This window comes from Carlito syrichta, unplaced genomic scaffold (assembly GCF_000164805.1).
Source record: "Carlito syrichta isolate Samal-C Ts95f unplaced genomic scaffold, Tarsius_syrichta-2.0.1 Scaffold309789, whole genome shotgun sequence".
Lineage (NCBI taxonomy): Eukaryota > Metazoa > Chordata > Mammalia > Primates > Tarsiidae > Carlito > Carlito syrichta.
The window spans coordinates 882,153-900,755 of NW_007253885.1; the positions used below are offsets into that span (position 1 = coordinate 882,153).

General features: G+C 33.7%; 1 protein-coding gene across 1 annotated transcript in view; it reads right to left on the reverse strand.

The window, feature by feature from the left end:
* The window catches only part of LOC103270313 (protocadherin-9-like), a 337,837-nt gene that overhangs the window by 285,567 nt on the left and 33,667 nt on the right, over positions 1-18,603 (reverse strand). The window lies entirely within an intron of this gene.

Sequence of the window (18,603 nt, forward strand, 5' to 3'; positions counted from 1 at the left end):
AGGGGGAGACCCCAACCAAAAAAAAAAAAAAAAAAAGAATGTGATTGTCTTTTGCATGTTGTTTTTGTACCCTGAGACTTTGCCAAAGTTTTTATAATTGCAAGAAGGTTTTTGATAGATTCTCTTGAATTTTCTAGGTATAGGATCATATTGTCAGCAAAGAGGGATAACTTAACTTGCTTTTTCTATTTGAATACACTTGATTTCTTTCTCTGACCGCTTATCTACCTAATCTTGAATTATACCCCACATTTAAAAAAAATAAAGTAATAATAGCAATAAATCAGCAGGGATTGGGACCTTTATAATAAAGGCCCCCCCCTTTTTTTTTAGTTGAAGTCCTACTCTGTCACCTAGGCTGGAGTGCAGTGATATGATCACAGCTCACCCCAGTCATGACCTACTGAGCTTAGGTGATCCTTCTGCCTTGGTCTCCAAAGTTGCTGGGAATACAGGTGGGTACCACCATGTCAGGTTAATTTTTTTTGTTGTTTCTTATAGAGACAATATCTCTCTATGTTGCCCAAGACTTGTCTTGAACTCCTGGACTCAAATGATCTTCCCACCTCAGCCTCCCAAAGTGCTGAGATTACATGTGTGAACCACTGCATGCAATCCCCATTTTTTAATAATCACAACAAATGCATATGTAATGGAAGCCCCTCTATTCTATAGGTACATGGTTTCTTAATTGCTTTGTCTGTAGTTTTGGCATGCATACTAAATAAAGAACTCTTTCTCTTAAAATTGATGCTCCTATTAGTTTCATTCTGCAGTACCCATTAGCCACAACTAAAATATAAATACATAAATCAAAATAAGTGTTTCATAATGGAGATCATAAAATCTACTACATAAAATGACTTCATATAAATATACTGAAGTATATCAGCAGCCAAAATGCTAAACTTCGAACTGGAAAAATATTGCCACAGAGACAAGAAATGTTAAATCATCACCAAACAAAATATTGCCACACTAATTTGTTGAAGGTCAGAAACATGAATAGGAAAATAACTGTGATGAGAAATATATTCCAATGGTGAAAAAACGGATTACCTATGCTGACAATTTTGCTATAAACCTTAACATTTAATAGCATGGTGTGATATGGAAGAGAGAAGGTGAAAGGAAGCTATCAGTAAAAATGTTCACAATAAAAAAGTGATTAAAAAATGGGCATATGAGTCAGTTAAATTGAAATTATTTATTTATGGCCTCCTAATAGAAATATTTGAAATGCCTTGTTTGTTTAACTGAAATACTAAGATAGTGTATGGCACACAGTAGGCTCTTAAATATTTGAGGAGAAAAAGAAGTATAAAGAGTAGAAAGAAAGGAAGGTGACAGAGGTAGGATTCATCTTAGATCTGACAAAACTGGTGTTCTGAACCATTAAGGTAGGAAAATAATCTTCAAAGAGCTGTCACTGGAGCACATTAAGTGAGCTGATACAGGAAATAATTTCAAAAGCTCACGTAATGTTTCCAGAGTAAAAATTAGATCTAAACCATAAAAAGATTTTTGAAGATGTTCAAATATTTTTCTTTAAAATGTTTCTTTGATCTCTCATGTCTCCAGGATCAATAGGATCTATACATCTCTAAAGACTATAGATTCAAGCCTAATATAAATGTGTCAGCCAGAGTTGGATTAAATAAATACTATAATTAAAAGGTAATAAATAATTTCCTGTAGTAGCTGTATGTAAACTTTATATTCCCTCACCTCAGGTAAATCTAGCCAAATAGTCTATGATTATGTATCAATTTAAAACATTTTGTTAAAATACTTTTCTCATTTTTCTAAGAATTATTGGCATACTTGACTTTATTCCTTACGAGATTACTTTCTTACAATGTTGCTTGAGGCTGGAAACCCAGTGTTATATTCATTATTCTATCCTCAATACCTATCATTCTGTCTGGCACCTGGGAGACAGTCAATAAATGCTTGTTGAACAAGCATATATCTGTTATCGCCAAAATGCATGTGTGGAAAAGGTCATTAAACCTTGCATGAAGTGCTAAATAGTGTTAAATACTAAGGCATGCAGGGTGGTGGTGGTGGTAATTGTTTGTTGATTAGTGCGGGCTTATTTTTGGAGTGATAAAAATGTCCTAGAATTGACAGTGGTGCACTGAAATGTACACTTTAAATGAATCTATCTTATGGCATGCAAGTTATATCTCAAGATTGTTAAAAATATAATAAGCTCAATAATTGCCGTGTTAATTTTGATAGTTTTTCTCCTATATACACAAGCTGATGTTGAAAATAACTGAGAAGACTCAGAACAGAAGGAGGACATAAGTGGAATGGAGAGGATTACAGAGGTGGGAGTTTTTAAAATTAATGCTGAACATGGCATAGGTTCTAACCACAGTGGTGGTCAGTGGCTCTGACTTACAGGCTGTAACCTCGTCTGGACTTTATTTCTACGGATGTGCCCACATTTATGAAGCTCTAATTCTTACATTAAACCCTTTACACTCATTTTAAAAAATGATAAGAGAGCTACTAAACTTGACCACAAAATGAGTAATACCTCACATTTGTCACAAATAGAAACCATGAAATTATAATTTTTGAATTCCAAAACTTTGTAAACAGATTATATCTGGAAAAAGGTTTAGCTTACTAGAACAAATTTTAAAAAGTAAAATTTTAAACCTTCATTGTCACTGGCAAGTCAGTATCAGTCAATGGATGGGCTAAAATAAGAATCAAGATAGATGATTATTAAACTAGGCCATCTTTTGCTGTGTGAAGTTTCCTGCAGTAGTGGGTGGTGAATAATAAGGAGATTAACATTAAACATACCATCTGTTGTGGGTTTTCTGTCTCAAAGAAGATGCACAGCAAAAGTGAATTCCCTGAAGTACAATGCTATCAGAGATGTTTTTAATTATAGTATTTATTCCTACTTCTCACAAGAACAAACTTACATTGGAAAGAAGCATGCAAATAAAAGATGGGTAAAAGAAAGTGCATTACTTCAAACTTAAAAACAAAAAGTTTTCTTCATGAAGCGGAATCATTTAATTACTTTAGCTTATCCTCAAAGGATTTCAATTTCATCCACAGAAATTGAATCATAGTCCATGTGTGCCCAAGAAATGAAGTATGCCAGGTGCTGCTGTGAAAACCAGCAACTCAATGGCAGTCCCCATTTCTGTCTTCAGTCTCTTTGTGGTTTAAATGCCTTTCACTTGAAGCTGTGCCTCAGAGATCTGCATAATAATACAACATGTATGCTGTCCACCAGTCATCCTGTTTAGATCCTGAAAAATGTGCCTCATCTAGTCAGCATAATGACTATTCATATGGATATGGACACAGGATTAGCTAATCTACTTCTCTTCAAGCCCTCTTTTAGTCAGTCTCAACCTAAATCTTCCTCTAGAAGGTCAGTGAGAATCGCATATTCCACGAAGTCAATCTGGGTCAAGACCAAAGCGTGTCACACCAAAACTACCATAATGAGATAAAAAATACTCTTGCTTTCTAAAAGAAGGACAAAAATTGCATTCTGCTCTCTGAAAAAATAATAATTTTGGCTTAACCTTTCGACTTTCACAATGCTATATTCCATATTAGAAAAAGATGATTATGTCTTTATCTAGATGGCACCTATGCTAAGAACATTTTGGTTAAGTTAATATGTTGTTAAGGCATTTAAATAATTACCCTGGTATTTCACTCATCTCAAGAGGCTATTCATTTCACATTAAAAATAAAATACTAACAAGTTGACTGATACTTGCTACTTCAAGATAGCCTTGTTCTTTTAACATTTCTTAATACAAATTGAGAGACATCCCCATGTGACCTCCCACATTTAGTGAAATTACTTCAAATTATATTTCATTACAATTTCTAATGCTGAGAGTATTATTAAGTGCAATGACTTAGCAAACCACTACTCTCTGGTCAAAACCACCTAAATATATGGAGGCATAAACAGACAACTAGATTTGAAATCGTAGATTGATTTTCTTCTCCAAGTGTAACTGAGCCTTTTAGCCTTAAAACATATCCCAAACACTCTTTTTTAGCCTTAGCTTTAACATTGTCCTCTAAATATCTTTTCTCTCCTCCTCCCTCCAGGCACTCCTTACACTGTTATGCTTAATCTAACCCTATACTTTCTTAGAAATTCCAGGGGTTGATCATAAAGCAAGCCAGACAGGAAGGCCGGCCACTGAATTCTCTTAGGGAGAGCCTCAAGGCAGTTACTCTATAAAGGTGACAATCAGGATAACACCAATTGGGCACCAGAGAATTCTGGAGGCTAATCTTAGAACAAAGTAAGCCTCAATTGCAGACACTCCCACTTGAGGGCATTCACTGATCATTGATCCACCACTGGGCTGCAGCCAACTGACTCCAGTCAGACCTCTGATGGTCCATTACCCAAAATAGTCATTGGAACAAGGATATGTAGTCCCCACACCCTACCCCCTCCTGCATGTTTCCATACAAATTTTTCCTTTAAAAAACTATTTCTGACAGGTCCAAAAGTTGCGATGGTATTTGAGACATTAGCCTAGCCATCTCTTCAGGTAGCTAGGTTTTGCATAAACCTGTCTTACCTTCCATCAACTCTGGTCTCTCTAGGTTGGCTTTGAGAATGAGAACCAGGACCCAGGTTTGGTTATACAAGCACTAGTTCAAAGTAGTGGGACTTGAGGTAGGTTATTAAGTGTGGTTAGACACAGATAGGTAAGTTTCTTGCAGGCAGTTTACATTAAAATAGGGAAAGTGGCCTAGGTGAGGGAATTCCTAAACCCAAAGGTTTGAGACCAGCCTGGGCAACTTGATGAGCCCTCATCACTACAATAAATCAAAAAATTAGCCTGCACCTGTAGTCCTGGCTACTTGGAAGGCTGAGGCAGAAGGATTACCTGAGCCCAGCAGGTCGATGCTAGGGTGCCCGTGAGTGTGCCACGACACTCCAGCCTGAGCTCAGTGAGTGAGACACCAACTCAAAAAAAAAAAAAAGAAAAAAAAATATATATATATATGGAAAGTGTTTAGATATCTTACTTATTGGCACACAAGATCTAACTGACCTTCAGGCTAGAATGTGGGTTTACCAGTGCAGCCCACCCTATTAGCCCATCAAAGGTGTAGAGACGGTCATCAGTCCACCTTCCTAGTTCATGGTTAACATAATAATCAATAATCAATGTAAAAGTATATCAAGTTTCTGGTTAAAGACAAATGTGTTTGTTTTCTTAAGACGCCCATGCCCACTGAACATTCCTCTTTCTAATAAATTCTGTCTTAAACTACTTGGATTAGCTCTGAAATTATTTTCTGTGGCAAGTCAAAAGAACCCATAGAGCGTCATTTTGCAGTCTGCCCAGCAACAGGACTCATTATAAAAACCTACTTTTCGAGAGCAGAAGCAAGACCTTGGTTCGGTCTCAGCACTCTTCTAAAGAGAATGTTTTTCCAGTAATCCTTGTTAATATTTCTTTATATTTTGTGCTCCAAACACAAATCCTCTACTTACTCTCCACCTAAACACATGTGATTGTCTCTCATGTGGCTGAGAGTCCTTCTTTTATCTGGACACCAATACCAATCATAGTGTTCTATAAGCCCTCATTTACACTCTGTCTTCTACTAAACATGATCCATACATGCACTCAAAAACGCTCTTGAATTTCCATGCAAAATTGTATGTGTATATGTATTTTTCTTGTAGTGGTTCATTTGTGTATTATTAACCACTTGCCAAATGTTATTAAAACATTGATATCGGACCAGTTGCAGTGATTCAAGCCTGTAATTCCAGCACTTTGGCAGGCAGAGGCAGAGGATTGCCTGAGCCCATGGGCTCAAGACCAGTCTAGAAAGCTTGGTGATATCTCATCTCTGAAATAAATCCAAAAAAAAAAAAATTAGCTGGGTGTGGTAGTGCACACCTGTAGTTTCAGTTACTTGGAAGGCTGAGGTGGAAGGATCGCCTGAGCCCAGCAGGTTGATATTGGGGTAGCATGAGCTACTGCTTCACTGCAACCTGGGCAATAGCATAAGACTCCAACTCAAAAAAAAAAAAAAATTAGCCTGATGTGGTAGCGCTCGTCTGTAGTTCCAGCCATTTGGAAGGCTGAGGCAACAGTATCTTCTGAGCCCAGCAGGTTGAGGCTGCAGTGGTTGGGAGTGTGCCACTGCACTCTAGTCTAGGTGACAGAGTGAGACTCCAATTAAAAAAAAAAGGGGGGTATCTTGTTCAGAAAAATGATGCATATCTACATTTAATAAGTTAAATATATCATAGAGGTCATCTGTTTATGACATAATTCTCATTATAACTCATTTGATAGTACTTTTTTACAACTTGATTACCTACTCAACATTTAGAAAGAAACTCTTCAAAAAGATTTTATCATTTTTATGCTCTATTTATTCCATTTCCCTGTTTGACAACAAACTATTTTTTTGGTAGAAAATAATTGTGAAGCAAACTTTTTTAATAAAATGATGTTTTTATTTCTTTTTTATGACAGATAAACAAAACTTCTTGTTACCTATTCCAGCTGTTTGAAATGATGACCCAGAAGTACTGTCATTTTTGTTTTTTCTAATTGGAGCTCACTACTTGTAGGTTATGGGGATAGTATGAGCTGATATCACAGTTTATATCGTCAAGCTATAATCTGACCTTACTTGTCTTTGTGTACTAAGCTTTCTCTTATGTAAGAAGCCCATAACCTACACCTCAAAAGTAAGAATCCTTCTGAAACCATTGTAGACACTTTGATTAAGTGTGTGAAACAGTCAAATAATGTGTTATGTTTGACTTGAGTTCATTGATTTGGAAAAAGCTTTTAAAACCTGGTTAATAGTAGAATTTATTAATTGCTTATCTCTTGACTCTCATTATATTGGATGAAATAAAAACTTGTAGTCAAGAAAGAGGGATACCTCACCTCATGAACAATATCTTAAAAGTTTCATTTTACAAAATCACACTAGAACACACTGAATTAGAGTGAAATATCTCAAAGAAATCGTAACAGAATATAAACTCAATAAGGTTGTTTTTGAGTACAGAATGAATCATGATTGCTAGATTCTCATAAACGCTCCAATTCCAAGATTGTGACCAAATATTATTAGTGCTAGAAACAACCTAGAAATTTCATTTTACTTACTAGTTTCTTTAAATTACCAAAATATTCACCAACGTAGAAAATCACTATAAAGTGTCACCATGCAATCTTTAAATAAGTGACTCATTCGTGTCTCACTGATTTCAGGCTCAATTTCTTCATTAGGCTGCTATAATATTTGTTTAAGCCCAAATTCTTCATACTTCTCTAGATCATCTCTTACTTTAGAAATAAAATTCTAAATATTTTTCAGAATAATCATCATCACTTTAAAAGCTGCCAAAATGTATCCCTAATTGCAATTCAAATAGCATTTATTTCCCTCCAAACATACATAAGAAGTGGTAGTTGACAGAGGAAGGAATGGAATATAGTCATTGACCTGTAGGGGCTCGGAAGAGAAATAGGGGACAGTTTTTTAACTGCTAAAAATGGTAACACCTATCTGAAGAATATGAAGGGAAGGGTTTAATTGCAACTAGAAATAAGCTACAAACATTTTAAGAAGAAGATGGTATTTAAAATAAAGATAAATAGGCAGTTTCTCTTTTTTGAGAAACTTGCCCATGACAGGTCTTTCAGCCATGAATCTTTCTTTATCCTTCTCTACTTTCTGTAATAAACTTTGTTTTCAAACTTAAAAAAAGGAAAGATAAATAACACTCTGTCATGTAAGAAAAGTGGTAAGATAATTTCTGCTAGAGGAAATTGTTTGTACAAAGGCATATTATTAGGAAAGCACATGTATTTGGTGGGGGTGGGAGTACAGGGTAAAATTAGAAACTGGGGAAACTCTACAGTGTGTATGCACCAAGTATCATCTCTAGAATATTGAATAAGTAATCTGAAGGCAAGAAAGTGCTATCATGATGCCATAGGCAGATGGCCTAAGCTTTATTAATTTTATTAAATGTATAGATGCATTATTTTCAGGAACAGCTTTTCATTTCTTATATGAAACACAGAAAGAATAGCAAGTTGTCTTTGTAATGTACAAGGTTTTGATTAGCAGTGATGAGTTGAAACTAATTAGGTTGTTTTTCAGTATAGCTAGTATCTTTACTATCCCTCATATAAAAATATTATACAGCCAATTAAAATTAGTCTAAGTCTTCTATATTCCTAAAAAATTCTTATCTCCGTATTCCTGATTGAACTTCTTGAATAAGTGATATTTATCATGGCTCTTTCTTGCCTTACCAATCTGTTTTTAAAGTAAAATAAATTCAGCCGGGCTCAGTGGCTCAGCCTGTAATCCCGTGCCTTGGGAGTCTGAGGTGAGTGGATTGCCTGAGCCCGAAGGTTCGAGACCCGCATAGGCAACTTGGTGAGAACTCATCTCTACAATAAATCAAAAAATCAGCTGGGCATGGTGGCGCATGCCTGTAATTCCGGCTACTCGGAAGGCTGAGGTGGAAGGATCGCCGGAGCCCAGCAGGTCGAGGCTGCAGTGGTTGGGAGCGGCCACTGCACTCCAGTCTGGGCGACAGAGTGAGACTCCAACTCAAAAAAAAAAAAAAAAAGTAAAATAAGTTGCTTTCAAGAATATTTAATCTATGCATTTAAGCATTTAAAAGGGATGCGATGGCTCAAGCCTGTATTCCCAGCACTTTGGGAGGCCAAGGAGAGAGGATTGCCTGAACTCAGGGGTTCAAGACCAGCCTGGGCAACTTGGTGAGAACTTGTCTCTACAACAAATCAAAAAATAAGCTGGGCAGGTGTGGTAGCACACGCCTGAAGTTCCAGCTTCTTGGAAGGTTGAGGTGGAAGGATCACCTGAGTCCAGCAGTTGAGGCTGCAGTGGCCGTGAGTATGCCACTGCATTCCAGTCTGGGCAACAGAATGAGACTCTGACTCAGAAAGAAGAAAGAATTTTAAAAGGTATTTCAGAAATCAGATCCCCTTAAATATTCCCTCCTATTCATTATTTTATCTTTAAATCGTATATTTAATATAATATATTATATTATTATATATACTAATGTAGTTGTGATGTAATAAAAATAAAAAATAAAAAGCTAACAATATTGACACTAGGCAGAAGGTTTGATGATGACTTCACTTATTCTGTCAGAGAACTCAGAAGTCGTCTGTGGCCCTTTTTTCCTCTAAAGGACTAACAATTACATTGAACTACATTGTGGTGTGTAGAGGTGGACAAATGATCTTAATACATGAATATACGACCAGCAAATTCAGTTTCAGTTTTGACCTAAGACAAAAAGACTACAGACTAAAAGGGGTCTTGTTTCTTTTGTGGTTAACCCTCTATGTTTTGAGCTGAACCTGTTAAGTGAGTGATTTATCTTGGGTCAGCTCTATTGGGTTAGCACACTGTATCTCTGTGATATAAGTGTACTCCGTTTCAAACCACATCAAACATAGATCTCGTATTTAAAAATTTTATCAACAAGATAGGAGCAAGATAAATCATTCACGGCTGAGTGTCAGCTCATATACTTTTTAGCTATCCTATGGATGATGGCTTGGTGTCGGTATTTAGATTCCCAAATAGATTCAGGGAGAAATAAACATAAATAAACTAACAGTAGAAAAGATCATAATGTCAGATTAGACCACCTTATACAGATTTGTGACAACACAATGGAAAAAAATTAAAAATATCAAGAGCCAAAGTAATAATATGTAATACACACCCATCAGCTAAAATTCAGAGATTAAATTACAGATTGTTTATTTTAATTGACTATAATTTTTAACCCAAAAAATGCTGTTTGAAAGAATCACCTATGCCATCATATGCATTTCTTAAGAAAGCAGGTCTAAATGTGCACCCGTTTGCCTTTGCTGCAGGATCTTCTGGGGTCTGGGCTCAGTTGGGATGGCAGGGATGGCTGAGCCTCCCTACTTCCAGGAGGCCAGTTTGTATGCAAGTTTAAGGGATCACAGCAACAGAACAACACCACTGCCCACTTTTTAAGCTTCTGCTTGCACCACATTCACTAATACCCCATTGGCTCAAGCAAGTGTTATGGCACTTGCAGATTCATTGTGTGGTGAAATATATTTTATCTCTCAGTAGGAGGACCTGCAATGTATTTTGGCATTAAAAAATATACTGTAATATTATTATATAACATGATGATCACTAGAAATTTTATGCGGAAAATCTAGAAATAACATTCTTCGTTACTCTACTACGTCTAAATGTAGATTTAAAAAGAATCCTTATTTCACCATGATACCAACTTTTTTTTCTTTTGGTTGGAGTTCACTCTGTCGCCCAGGCTGGAGTGCAGTAGCACACTCATAGCCACTGCAGCCTCGACCTGCTGGGCTCTGGCAATCTTTCCGCCTCAGCCTTCCAAGTACCTGGAACCACAGGCACTCGCCATCAGGCTAAGCTCATTTTTTGATTTGTTGTAGAGACAAGGTCTCGCCATGTTGCCCAGGCTGGTCTCGAACCCATGGGCTCAGGCAATCCTCTTGCTTCCGTCTCTCTAAGTGTGTGAATTACCACACCTAGCTAATGTTGTTTTTAAAGTAAATGGATTTTATTGACTGAACTAAAACGTTATTAATTTTCTGACCATATAAATACAACTTATTTGTAGGAAACATTGAATATAAAATCAATTCATTATTGTTTAGAATAATGTATACATCAAGAAGAGCTAGAACAGGATTAAAAAAAACAAAAATAAAAACAAAAAATCATATTAACTTGAAAAAATAATTTCAGATATCTTCATTGGCTACCATCTTTTGAGAGTTCTTTAAGAAAAATATGGAGGTAATGTTGTGTTAGCACTCTGAGGTAAACTAACCTAAGGTACACATGAAATTTATGTAACTGCTGTCATCACTACAGTGTTCCAGCTGGGAGAACATCGATGTCTTTTTTTAGAGCTCTGAATCTTAGGGTATTTCTCAGAATTTGCAGATGGATTTCCCAGTGCTATGTCAAAGTGACTGCCTGGTTGTATGCTACCCTGTGTGTGTATGTGGTGTTCACTTTTCTGAAGTGATCAGAGGTAGACTTTCTGAATTAGTTCCTAAATGATCCCTTTTCATGGGGAAAGAACGCTGCAGAATACAGTTGAAGTTAACTTGCAATATCATAAATTTTTTTTTAAGTTTTAGAAATTATACAATCATGCATGAAACTAATTTTCAAATCTAATAAAACACCATCCAATCAATCAAGAATGCTAGACAGATGATGTAATAACGTTTGGACTTTTACCTGCTTAGTGACCTTACATTTTGGTTGACTGACGCTCACTGTTAACCTCTCTCTCCAGCTCCCCTTCTCTTGCACCCATCTTGCTCTTTGATATTTTGGGAGACAAGGTAAAGGAAGGTAAAATCTGACCATAATTTCTTCATTTTTTCTCTACAATAACTTTGTAAAAAATCATTTCTTGCTTGACAGAATTTCCCTATGGCATTGGGCCACCTTCACATAGCTATCTATAATTTTTCTCCTGCTTGAAACAATCTCCCACATGCCACTCTTGTTAATGACTGAGATACCCCCTGATGGTGCTTAACATTTAATAGTGCTAGAGTCCCACATTTGCCCAAACAACCTTTTCCATTTACCTTACCTCAAAGGCCTTCTAATTTTTCTTCAGAGACAGAAATCCTTTAAGCCCATTGTATCCTTAGGCTACAAATTTACTGAGATTTAGGTTTCCAATAAGAGTGTTGAGATGAATGCCACCATCTCATTTATGAATCAATTTTTGCCCATCGGCTTTTTACTGTTATTACTTTTTATTTTATTTTGCAGTCAAAGAAGAGAACTTCTTACACACACACACAGACACAAACTTCTTATGCTCATTTAAATTGTTGAAAATGTAAATAAAATGAAATTCTGTGTACAAGAAATGTCTAAATGAATTTCTTGCCCTAAAATCTATTGTACCTTGCCATTCATTTCTATGTTCACTGAATAAAGATATCTAGGGTAAAATTCCTGAAGATTGTATTTAAAGCTGATTAAACAAGTGCTTTTCTTGACTATAAATCACGGAATGTAAAGCAACTGACAGAATGGTATATATTATGTAATTGCTTAACTTGGGGTTCTAATGCAGACAGTACAGTGAAGTGAAAAATTACAGATACAAATTATATTTCTTCAGGGGAGTTACAACTCTATTGCTATGAGAACTTTTTTTTTTTTTTTAGAAAAATTTCCATTGTTTTACAAAAAAAGAGCAGGAGGAAAGTTAACTTTTAAGTTCTTTAATAATCAATATTTCTGAAAGATTTCCCATATTTTCTTTTGGCTTTGTTCTTTTAAAACGTGTATATTATACTTTTACCTAAACCAAAATGGTACTTTAATCATTGGCTATCTCTCACCTACTTCTAAAAGAAAAACTGAATGCACCCTATTCTTTAAACTCAATTAATGAAAGAATTACTGCATGTCTACCTTATAAATAAAGTGCTTCCGTGCCTATGCATCTTTTTAGTCATTCTAAATATCAGCATTTACAGATTAGGTAGAGTCAGCATACTTGAAACCAAAAAAATAAACTCCAACAAGTCCATCAATTACAATAAAATTGTCAACTAGATGGGAGATATAGATCCTGGTCTTCTACACCTCTGTAGGATGACTATATTTAACAGTAATATATTATAATTCTAAGTAGCTAAAAGGAGGCTATTGAAGGTTTCCAACACAAACAAATGATGAATGCTGGAAGTGTTGGATATGCTAAAACCTTGATCTAATCACTATACATTATAATTTTCAAAACATTGCTTTGTACTCCATGATGAATATGTACAATTATTATGTTAATTAAAAAATTAAATTTATCTTAAAAAATTGTAGAGTGGTTTCTCAAGAGTATTATATGATAATTTTGAAATAGTTGTATTGGATATTCTTGTAGAATGGCATGACTTGAAATCAGAGTTCCATTGATTACCAAGAGCTCAAAGGTGACTGGGACTCTCTTTGAGGGGAAGATAGTCATGGCGGGAGTGATGGTGATACAGAGGCTGAGGTGGCTCCTGAGAGTGCAACAGGCTGCGCTCTGGGTCTTTTATCTGTCTTCAGCTACAACAATTGTTTTATACTCCAAATAATAATAGAGTTGATTGAAAAATTTTATAATTTAGACATTAACAGGTTTGTGAACATACAGTTAAACTCAATAATCTTTATCTGAAGAGATTATATGGCTACAAAAATTCCACACAGCTATTTAAGAAGGAGGACTTAAATATATTTTGTCATGTCGAGAACTGATTGACATGTCTTTCAAGCTAGATTAAAAAAGAGTTATATAAATTTTGGCCATGCAAAACTCCATAATCTAATGCAAAAAATAGGTAGAACTCTAGAAGAAAAATAAATTCTCAGTCATTTCCTATACATGTCATGTAAATTTGTTTCATGTTGTTTTAAGGTTTATTGCTTTTATTTATTTATTTTTTTTTGAGTTGGGGTCTCATTCGGTTGCCCAGGTTGGAGTGCAGCGGCACGCTCATGGCTACCCCAGCGTCAACCTGCTGGGCTCTGGTCATCCTTCCACCTCAGCCTTCCAAGTAGCTGGAACTACAGGCATGTGCTGCACTGGCTATTTATTTATTTATTTATTTATTTATTTATTTATTTATTTATTTATATTGTAGAGATGAGGTCAAGTTGTCCGGGCTTCTTGCTTTTTACCCACTTATATAGATTTATATTATTTAAACCAACCAACTAACCAACCAACATTGATAATAATTATATTTCTTTTTTTTTCTTATTTTGAGTTGGAGTCTCATTCTAGGACCCAGGCTGGAGAATTCAGTGGCACGCTCACAACCACCCCAGTGTCCATCTGCTGATGATCCTTCAACCTTCAGCCTTCCAAGTAACCAGAACTATAGGCATGATACCACATCCAGCTAAGATAACAATTATATTTCATAGTGATTATTTAATTAACATGTCATAATATTCATACTTGAGGTTTAAATAAGAAATTCTAAAGTTGATAAAAAGCTTTTAATGTGATTAATAACTCCAACTAATATTCTAAAGATATCAAATATAATAGTTTCTGTCATCTAGAATGCTGAGAAAAAGTCTTTTTCAAGGTTATCCATATTCACATTAAACCATGAATTGGTTGGCTATTCAAGCAAGTGAAAATTAGACTCAGATTGTAAAATAATAACACTATAGGGACAACAGATCTACACATTATCTAGTAGAGAATGAGGGTCTTTTTAAGGAAAGCTAAAACTAATCTACAGCTACTATTTTCTGAAAATGATTGGAAATTAAGTAAATTGAAATACACAACTATTTGGTGAAAATTGTTCTCAGTGTTTCTGTTATTTGCTGCACAGGCATTGTATAAGAAAACAATCTTTCTTCAAATTTCCTTTTCCAGCACACATTCAGAAATCCTAAAACCAAATCTAAAAGAGCAAGTAACTTCTGCATCCAACTCTCTAGATTAAAATATTATATTGTCTTTACATATAGCTTTATTTCTCTATTTATTTTACATTAATTTATTTTATCTTATTAAATATATAATATAAATATATAATTTAACATAATTTTTTTCTTTTATATATCAGTATACAAATTAACCAAAAACATGGTTCTGTAAAAGTATGATTTAAAAAATAATACAAAATTACACCAAAACTCTAGACAATATTTATTTGATGTTAAAAAAATAGTACTTTGGCTGTTCTTTTTAATTTAATATTGCATGTTAATGTTAGTATACAATAACGTCCCAAAATTGTTTTCTATATTTATTCCAGTTAAAAAATTCTATGGAAATTTTGTGTTAACGTTCTACAGGAGATATTGTCATCAATCCATCACTCAATTTACTGTTTCCTACTTACTTTGCCATTAGATTTAGTTGATTGTTATGCACATGCAATAAACCAATTGTGATATATTGGTTCATACCAATCTCTTATTCTTTATGCAGTTCTTTGCATGTTAATATTTGGAAGTAAAAGAGTTGACCTAAAACACATTTCTCATTAAATCTAGATTTTTCTAATATGCATTTACGTTAAGATGAATCATACTAAAAGTAACAGCAGTATGGAAAATAAAGCAAATATAAACCAAAGTGTACTGCAGATGGTATCTATCTTAAAAAACAAACAAACTAACTAAAAACAATATTTTACTTTAGGAGTCTTGTCAAGTAGTTTGCTCTACTGGAATACAGAAAGAAGTCACATTAAACAGATATCAATTAGCATGTAACAAGTAATGATCAGCTACAATTTAAGCTTCAAGGGAAGAAGAGTTGACTCCCATAGAATAATAATTGGTCTAGAACGTATTTTAATTTGTAATGATCTAGTAACAATGAATTTTGAATAAGCCAGGACAAAAATCTACAATGGTTATAAGATTTGAGATATTGAAATAGCACCAAATTCTGATTGTTTAGTTATCTTACTACCAAGTATTGCAGGGGGGCATTCATACTGGGAGAAAAACAAGATGATACAATAATTTAGAATATTAAAGAAAAATATATGTATCATTTAAACATTCAATTATAACATTACAAGTAAACAAAGTATGTTCTTATGATAATCTTGATAGAAAATTATCCACTGATAATATGACAATGAAAAGAGAAAATTGAAAATATCTGCTATTTATGTGAGGTCAAATAGTTAATGAATTCTACATCACCCAGAGAGACTTTCAGAGAGTATACATTTTATGTGGGCTTCTCAGTAGTAGTATCTCTCAGTACAAGAAGTACAAATAAAAACAATAAGATAGAGGCTTTGACTATATCCTGAAAGTGATTGGACTAAACTCATCATTAAGAAAAGGCAAGATTCAATGAGCCAAGCAGTGCTTTATGTTCAACAAAACACAAAGAAGTAGAATACAGTTTTAGTTACCTAGAATGCTGGGCATGAAATATTATGATCAATTGAATGCTATTTTTTACTCAGAGGTTAGTATTATACTTACAACAAGAGGGAGAAAGAGAAGAAGGAAAGATTTGAAAATGTTTTATTTAATGCTTTCCTGCCTCTATATGTAATAGTTAATTGGTGGTTCAAAACTCTTCAAAATGCAATGCTATTGAAATTTGATATATCTTTGGCTCAAAATATTACTATCTACATTAACAGCAGGAACATAGAATGTTTTTCAAAAACAATATAATTTCCCTGTATTTTCCTCTTCTAAAAGTCAAGTGCAGAAATAAAGTCCATGAATTGAGAATTTCAGTATAAAAAATTTTATTCCAGATACATATATATATCTTATTATAAATGGTTTGTTTACACTTTTTTCTCACTTTATACATTTTATCTCTTGTGATGCAAATATCACTTAATTTTCTTAATATCACTTCAGAAAAGTGACAAAGACTTTTAAATAATAGTGCAAGGAGATAATGACTAGAATAAAATAAATTATAACAATAGTTTTTTCTTCAAGGGATAGGACTACTTTATATGAAAATGTTTGCTTAGAATGTGAAATGTATGGATCGATATGACTAATTTCAGAGAGAAGAAAAATTTAAAAATAAAGATAAAAAAGAAAACATTTCAATGTGGGTGGCTTTCTATTATTTTACATACACAATGAGCATTATTTGGACATAGCTTTCCATTGTACCCTAAGGTAAGAATGACAGAAATAGCAAAGAACCAAGGAAAAGACACTATTTCAAGTATACAGCGGATTGTGAATCTTGAAATCTCTACTAATGGGTCTAAGATATTATCTAAATGTGGAAGTGTTTGTTTTGTTAAGAGCTGATAAATATTCATGGTCCATTTTTGGCATATTATTAGGTGCTTTTATGTGCTCAATGTTTGCACATAGACCTTTGGCTGAAGAACATCTTGCTTGGAGTATTTCTTCCTGCCATTGAAAAGGGTAATCTTCATGGTGTTGTATTAATCAGTTAGATTATCACATATTGTATAAGAAAGGGATTATAATGATATGCCTGGAAGACATGGAATACAATAAATTGAAATATAAATTTGTAAAAAAGTTCATCAAAAGCAGATATGAAATAGAATTTCTATAATATATATTATATATTCCTCCCCTAGCAAGCTTTTTTAATGTAAATCCAGTAGCCTAAAATGAAATAAAGATACTACTATATTCCACTATATTTATAAGGTACATTGTACTATAATCAAATATGCATTATTCTCACATAAAAATAATTTATAACACTGAGAAAATATTAACATATATGGTGGTTTTTCTTATGAGAGAAAATTATTTGACAATAGTCATAGAACCAGAAAAATTACTTTTCTAATATCCCCAAAGCATTAATCAATAGTCCAATTGCAAATATCCATGGATAACATTATTTTTGAAGCAGGGAGGTGAAGATCTTTTTGTTTTTGCTTTAAATTATAAGTTTGTATTTGAAAATCAAAGAGAAAGAATAATTTTTAAAGGATGAAATAGACATCATTTTTTATACTTTATAAATAATTTTCTTCTAAATGACATCAACTTCTATACATTTCTATACATAGCACTTGTATAAGTAGTTACCAAGATTTGAAGTATGAGGGGATTAATATTACTATTATATATATAAAGTATCTGTAGCCAGTTTTTAATCATAAGGGCTTTTTTCAGGACTAATGGTGTTTGAGGCAACAGATGGTGTGGCATAAGTGAAGCAATTAAGTTTTCTTTAGTGTAATATACTACAGAACTACACAAAGCCCTATTTGAAAATAGGTCTTCATTAAATTTAGCTAATTAGAAGTGATGCATCAAGGCAAAATATTTTCTGAAATCAGAATAATAAAATTAAGAGATATGTTATATGAGAGAAAAGAGAGAGAATATGCCCATACATTCTCGGGGGAATACTGTTCTATCTTGCCAGCCACAGCATTTGAACATAATCTTCTGTGTCAAAGGCAAGGACAAAAATCTCCAACCACGATCCTCTGAAAAATCATCAAGATGGAAAATTTATATGAAATAAATGTGCAAATATTGTAATCTTTTATTTTAAGGAAAATAGATATTTTATGGGAAGAAAAATATTGATGATCACAAATCAGAACTGGTTATGATAGCCAAAATTAAGGTAGCATCAGATTGCTTTTGAGTAAATATACAATTTCAGCTTTGATGGTTTAAGAACAAATGAAATTTAAAACAAGAGACTTAATTGATTCTCTGTTAAAAATAAGGAAAGACATACATATCCCTTTGCCCAATTATCTTAGATAGATAGATTATCTTAGAGCGTTTATTTAAAAAAAACTTGTAAATCTTTTTTCTCTTTTCTCTGATATATATAGTCAAAATTATTTATACATAAAGAGATTATATATATACATATATATATAAATTCTTTTGAAAACTAGTGTTTTTATGTCAACTTTATGACACAAGAATGTCTATTGCAAGAACCTGGGAGTCATCTCTTAGAAATGTAAACATTATGAGAGATAGCATTCTTCTTTTTTTTTGTATAATCAATAT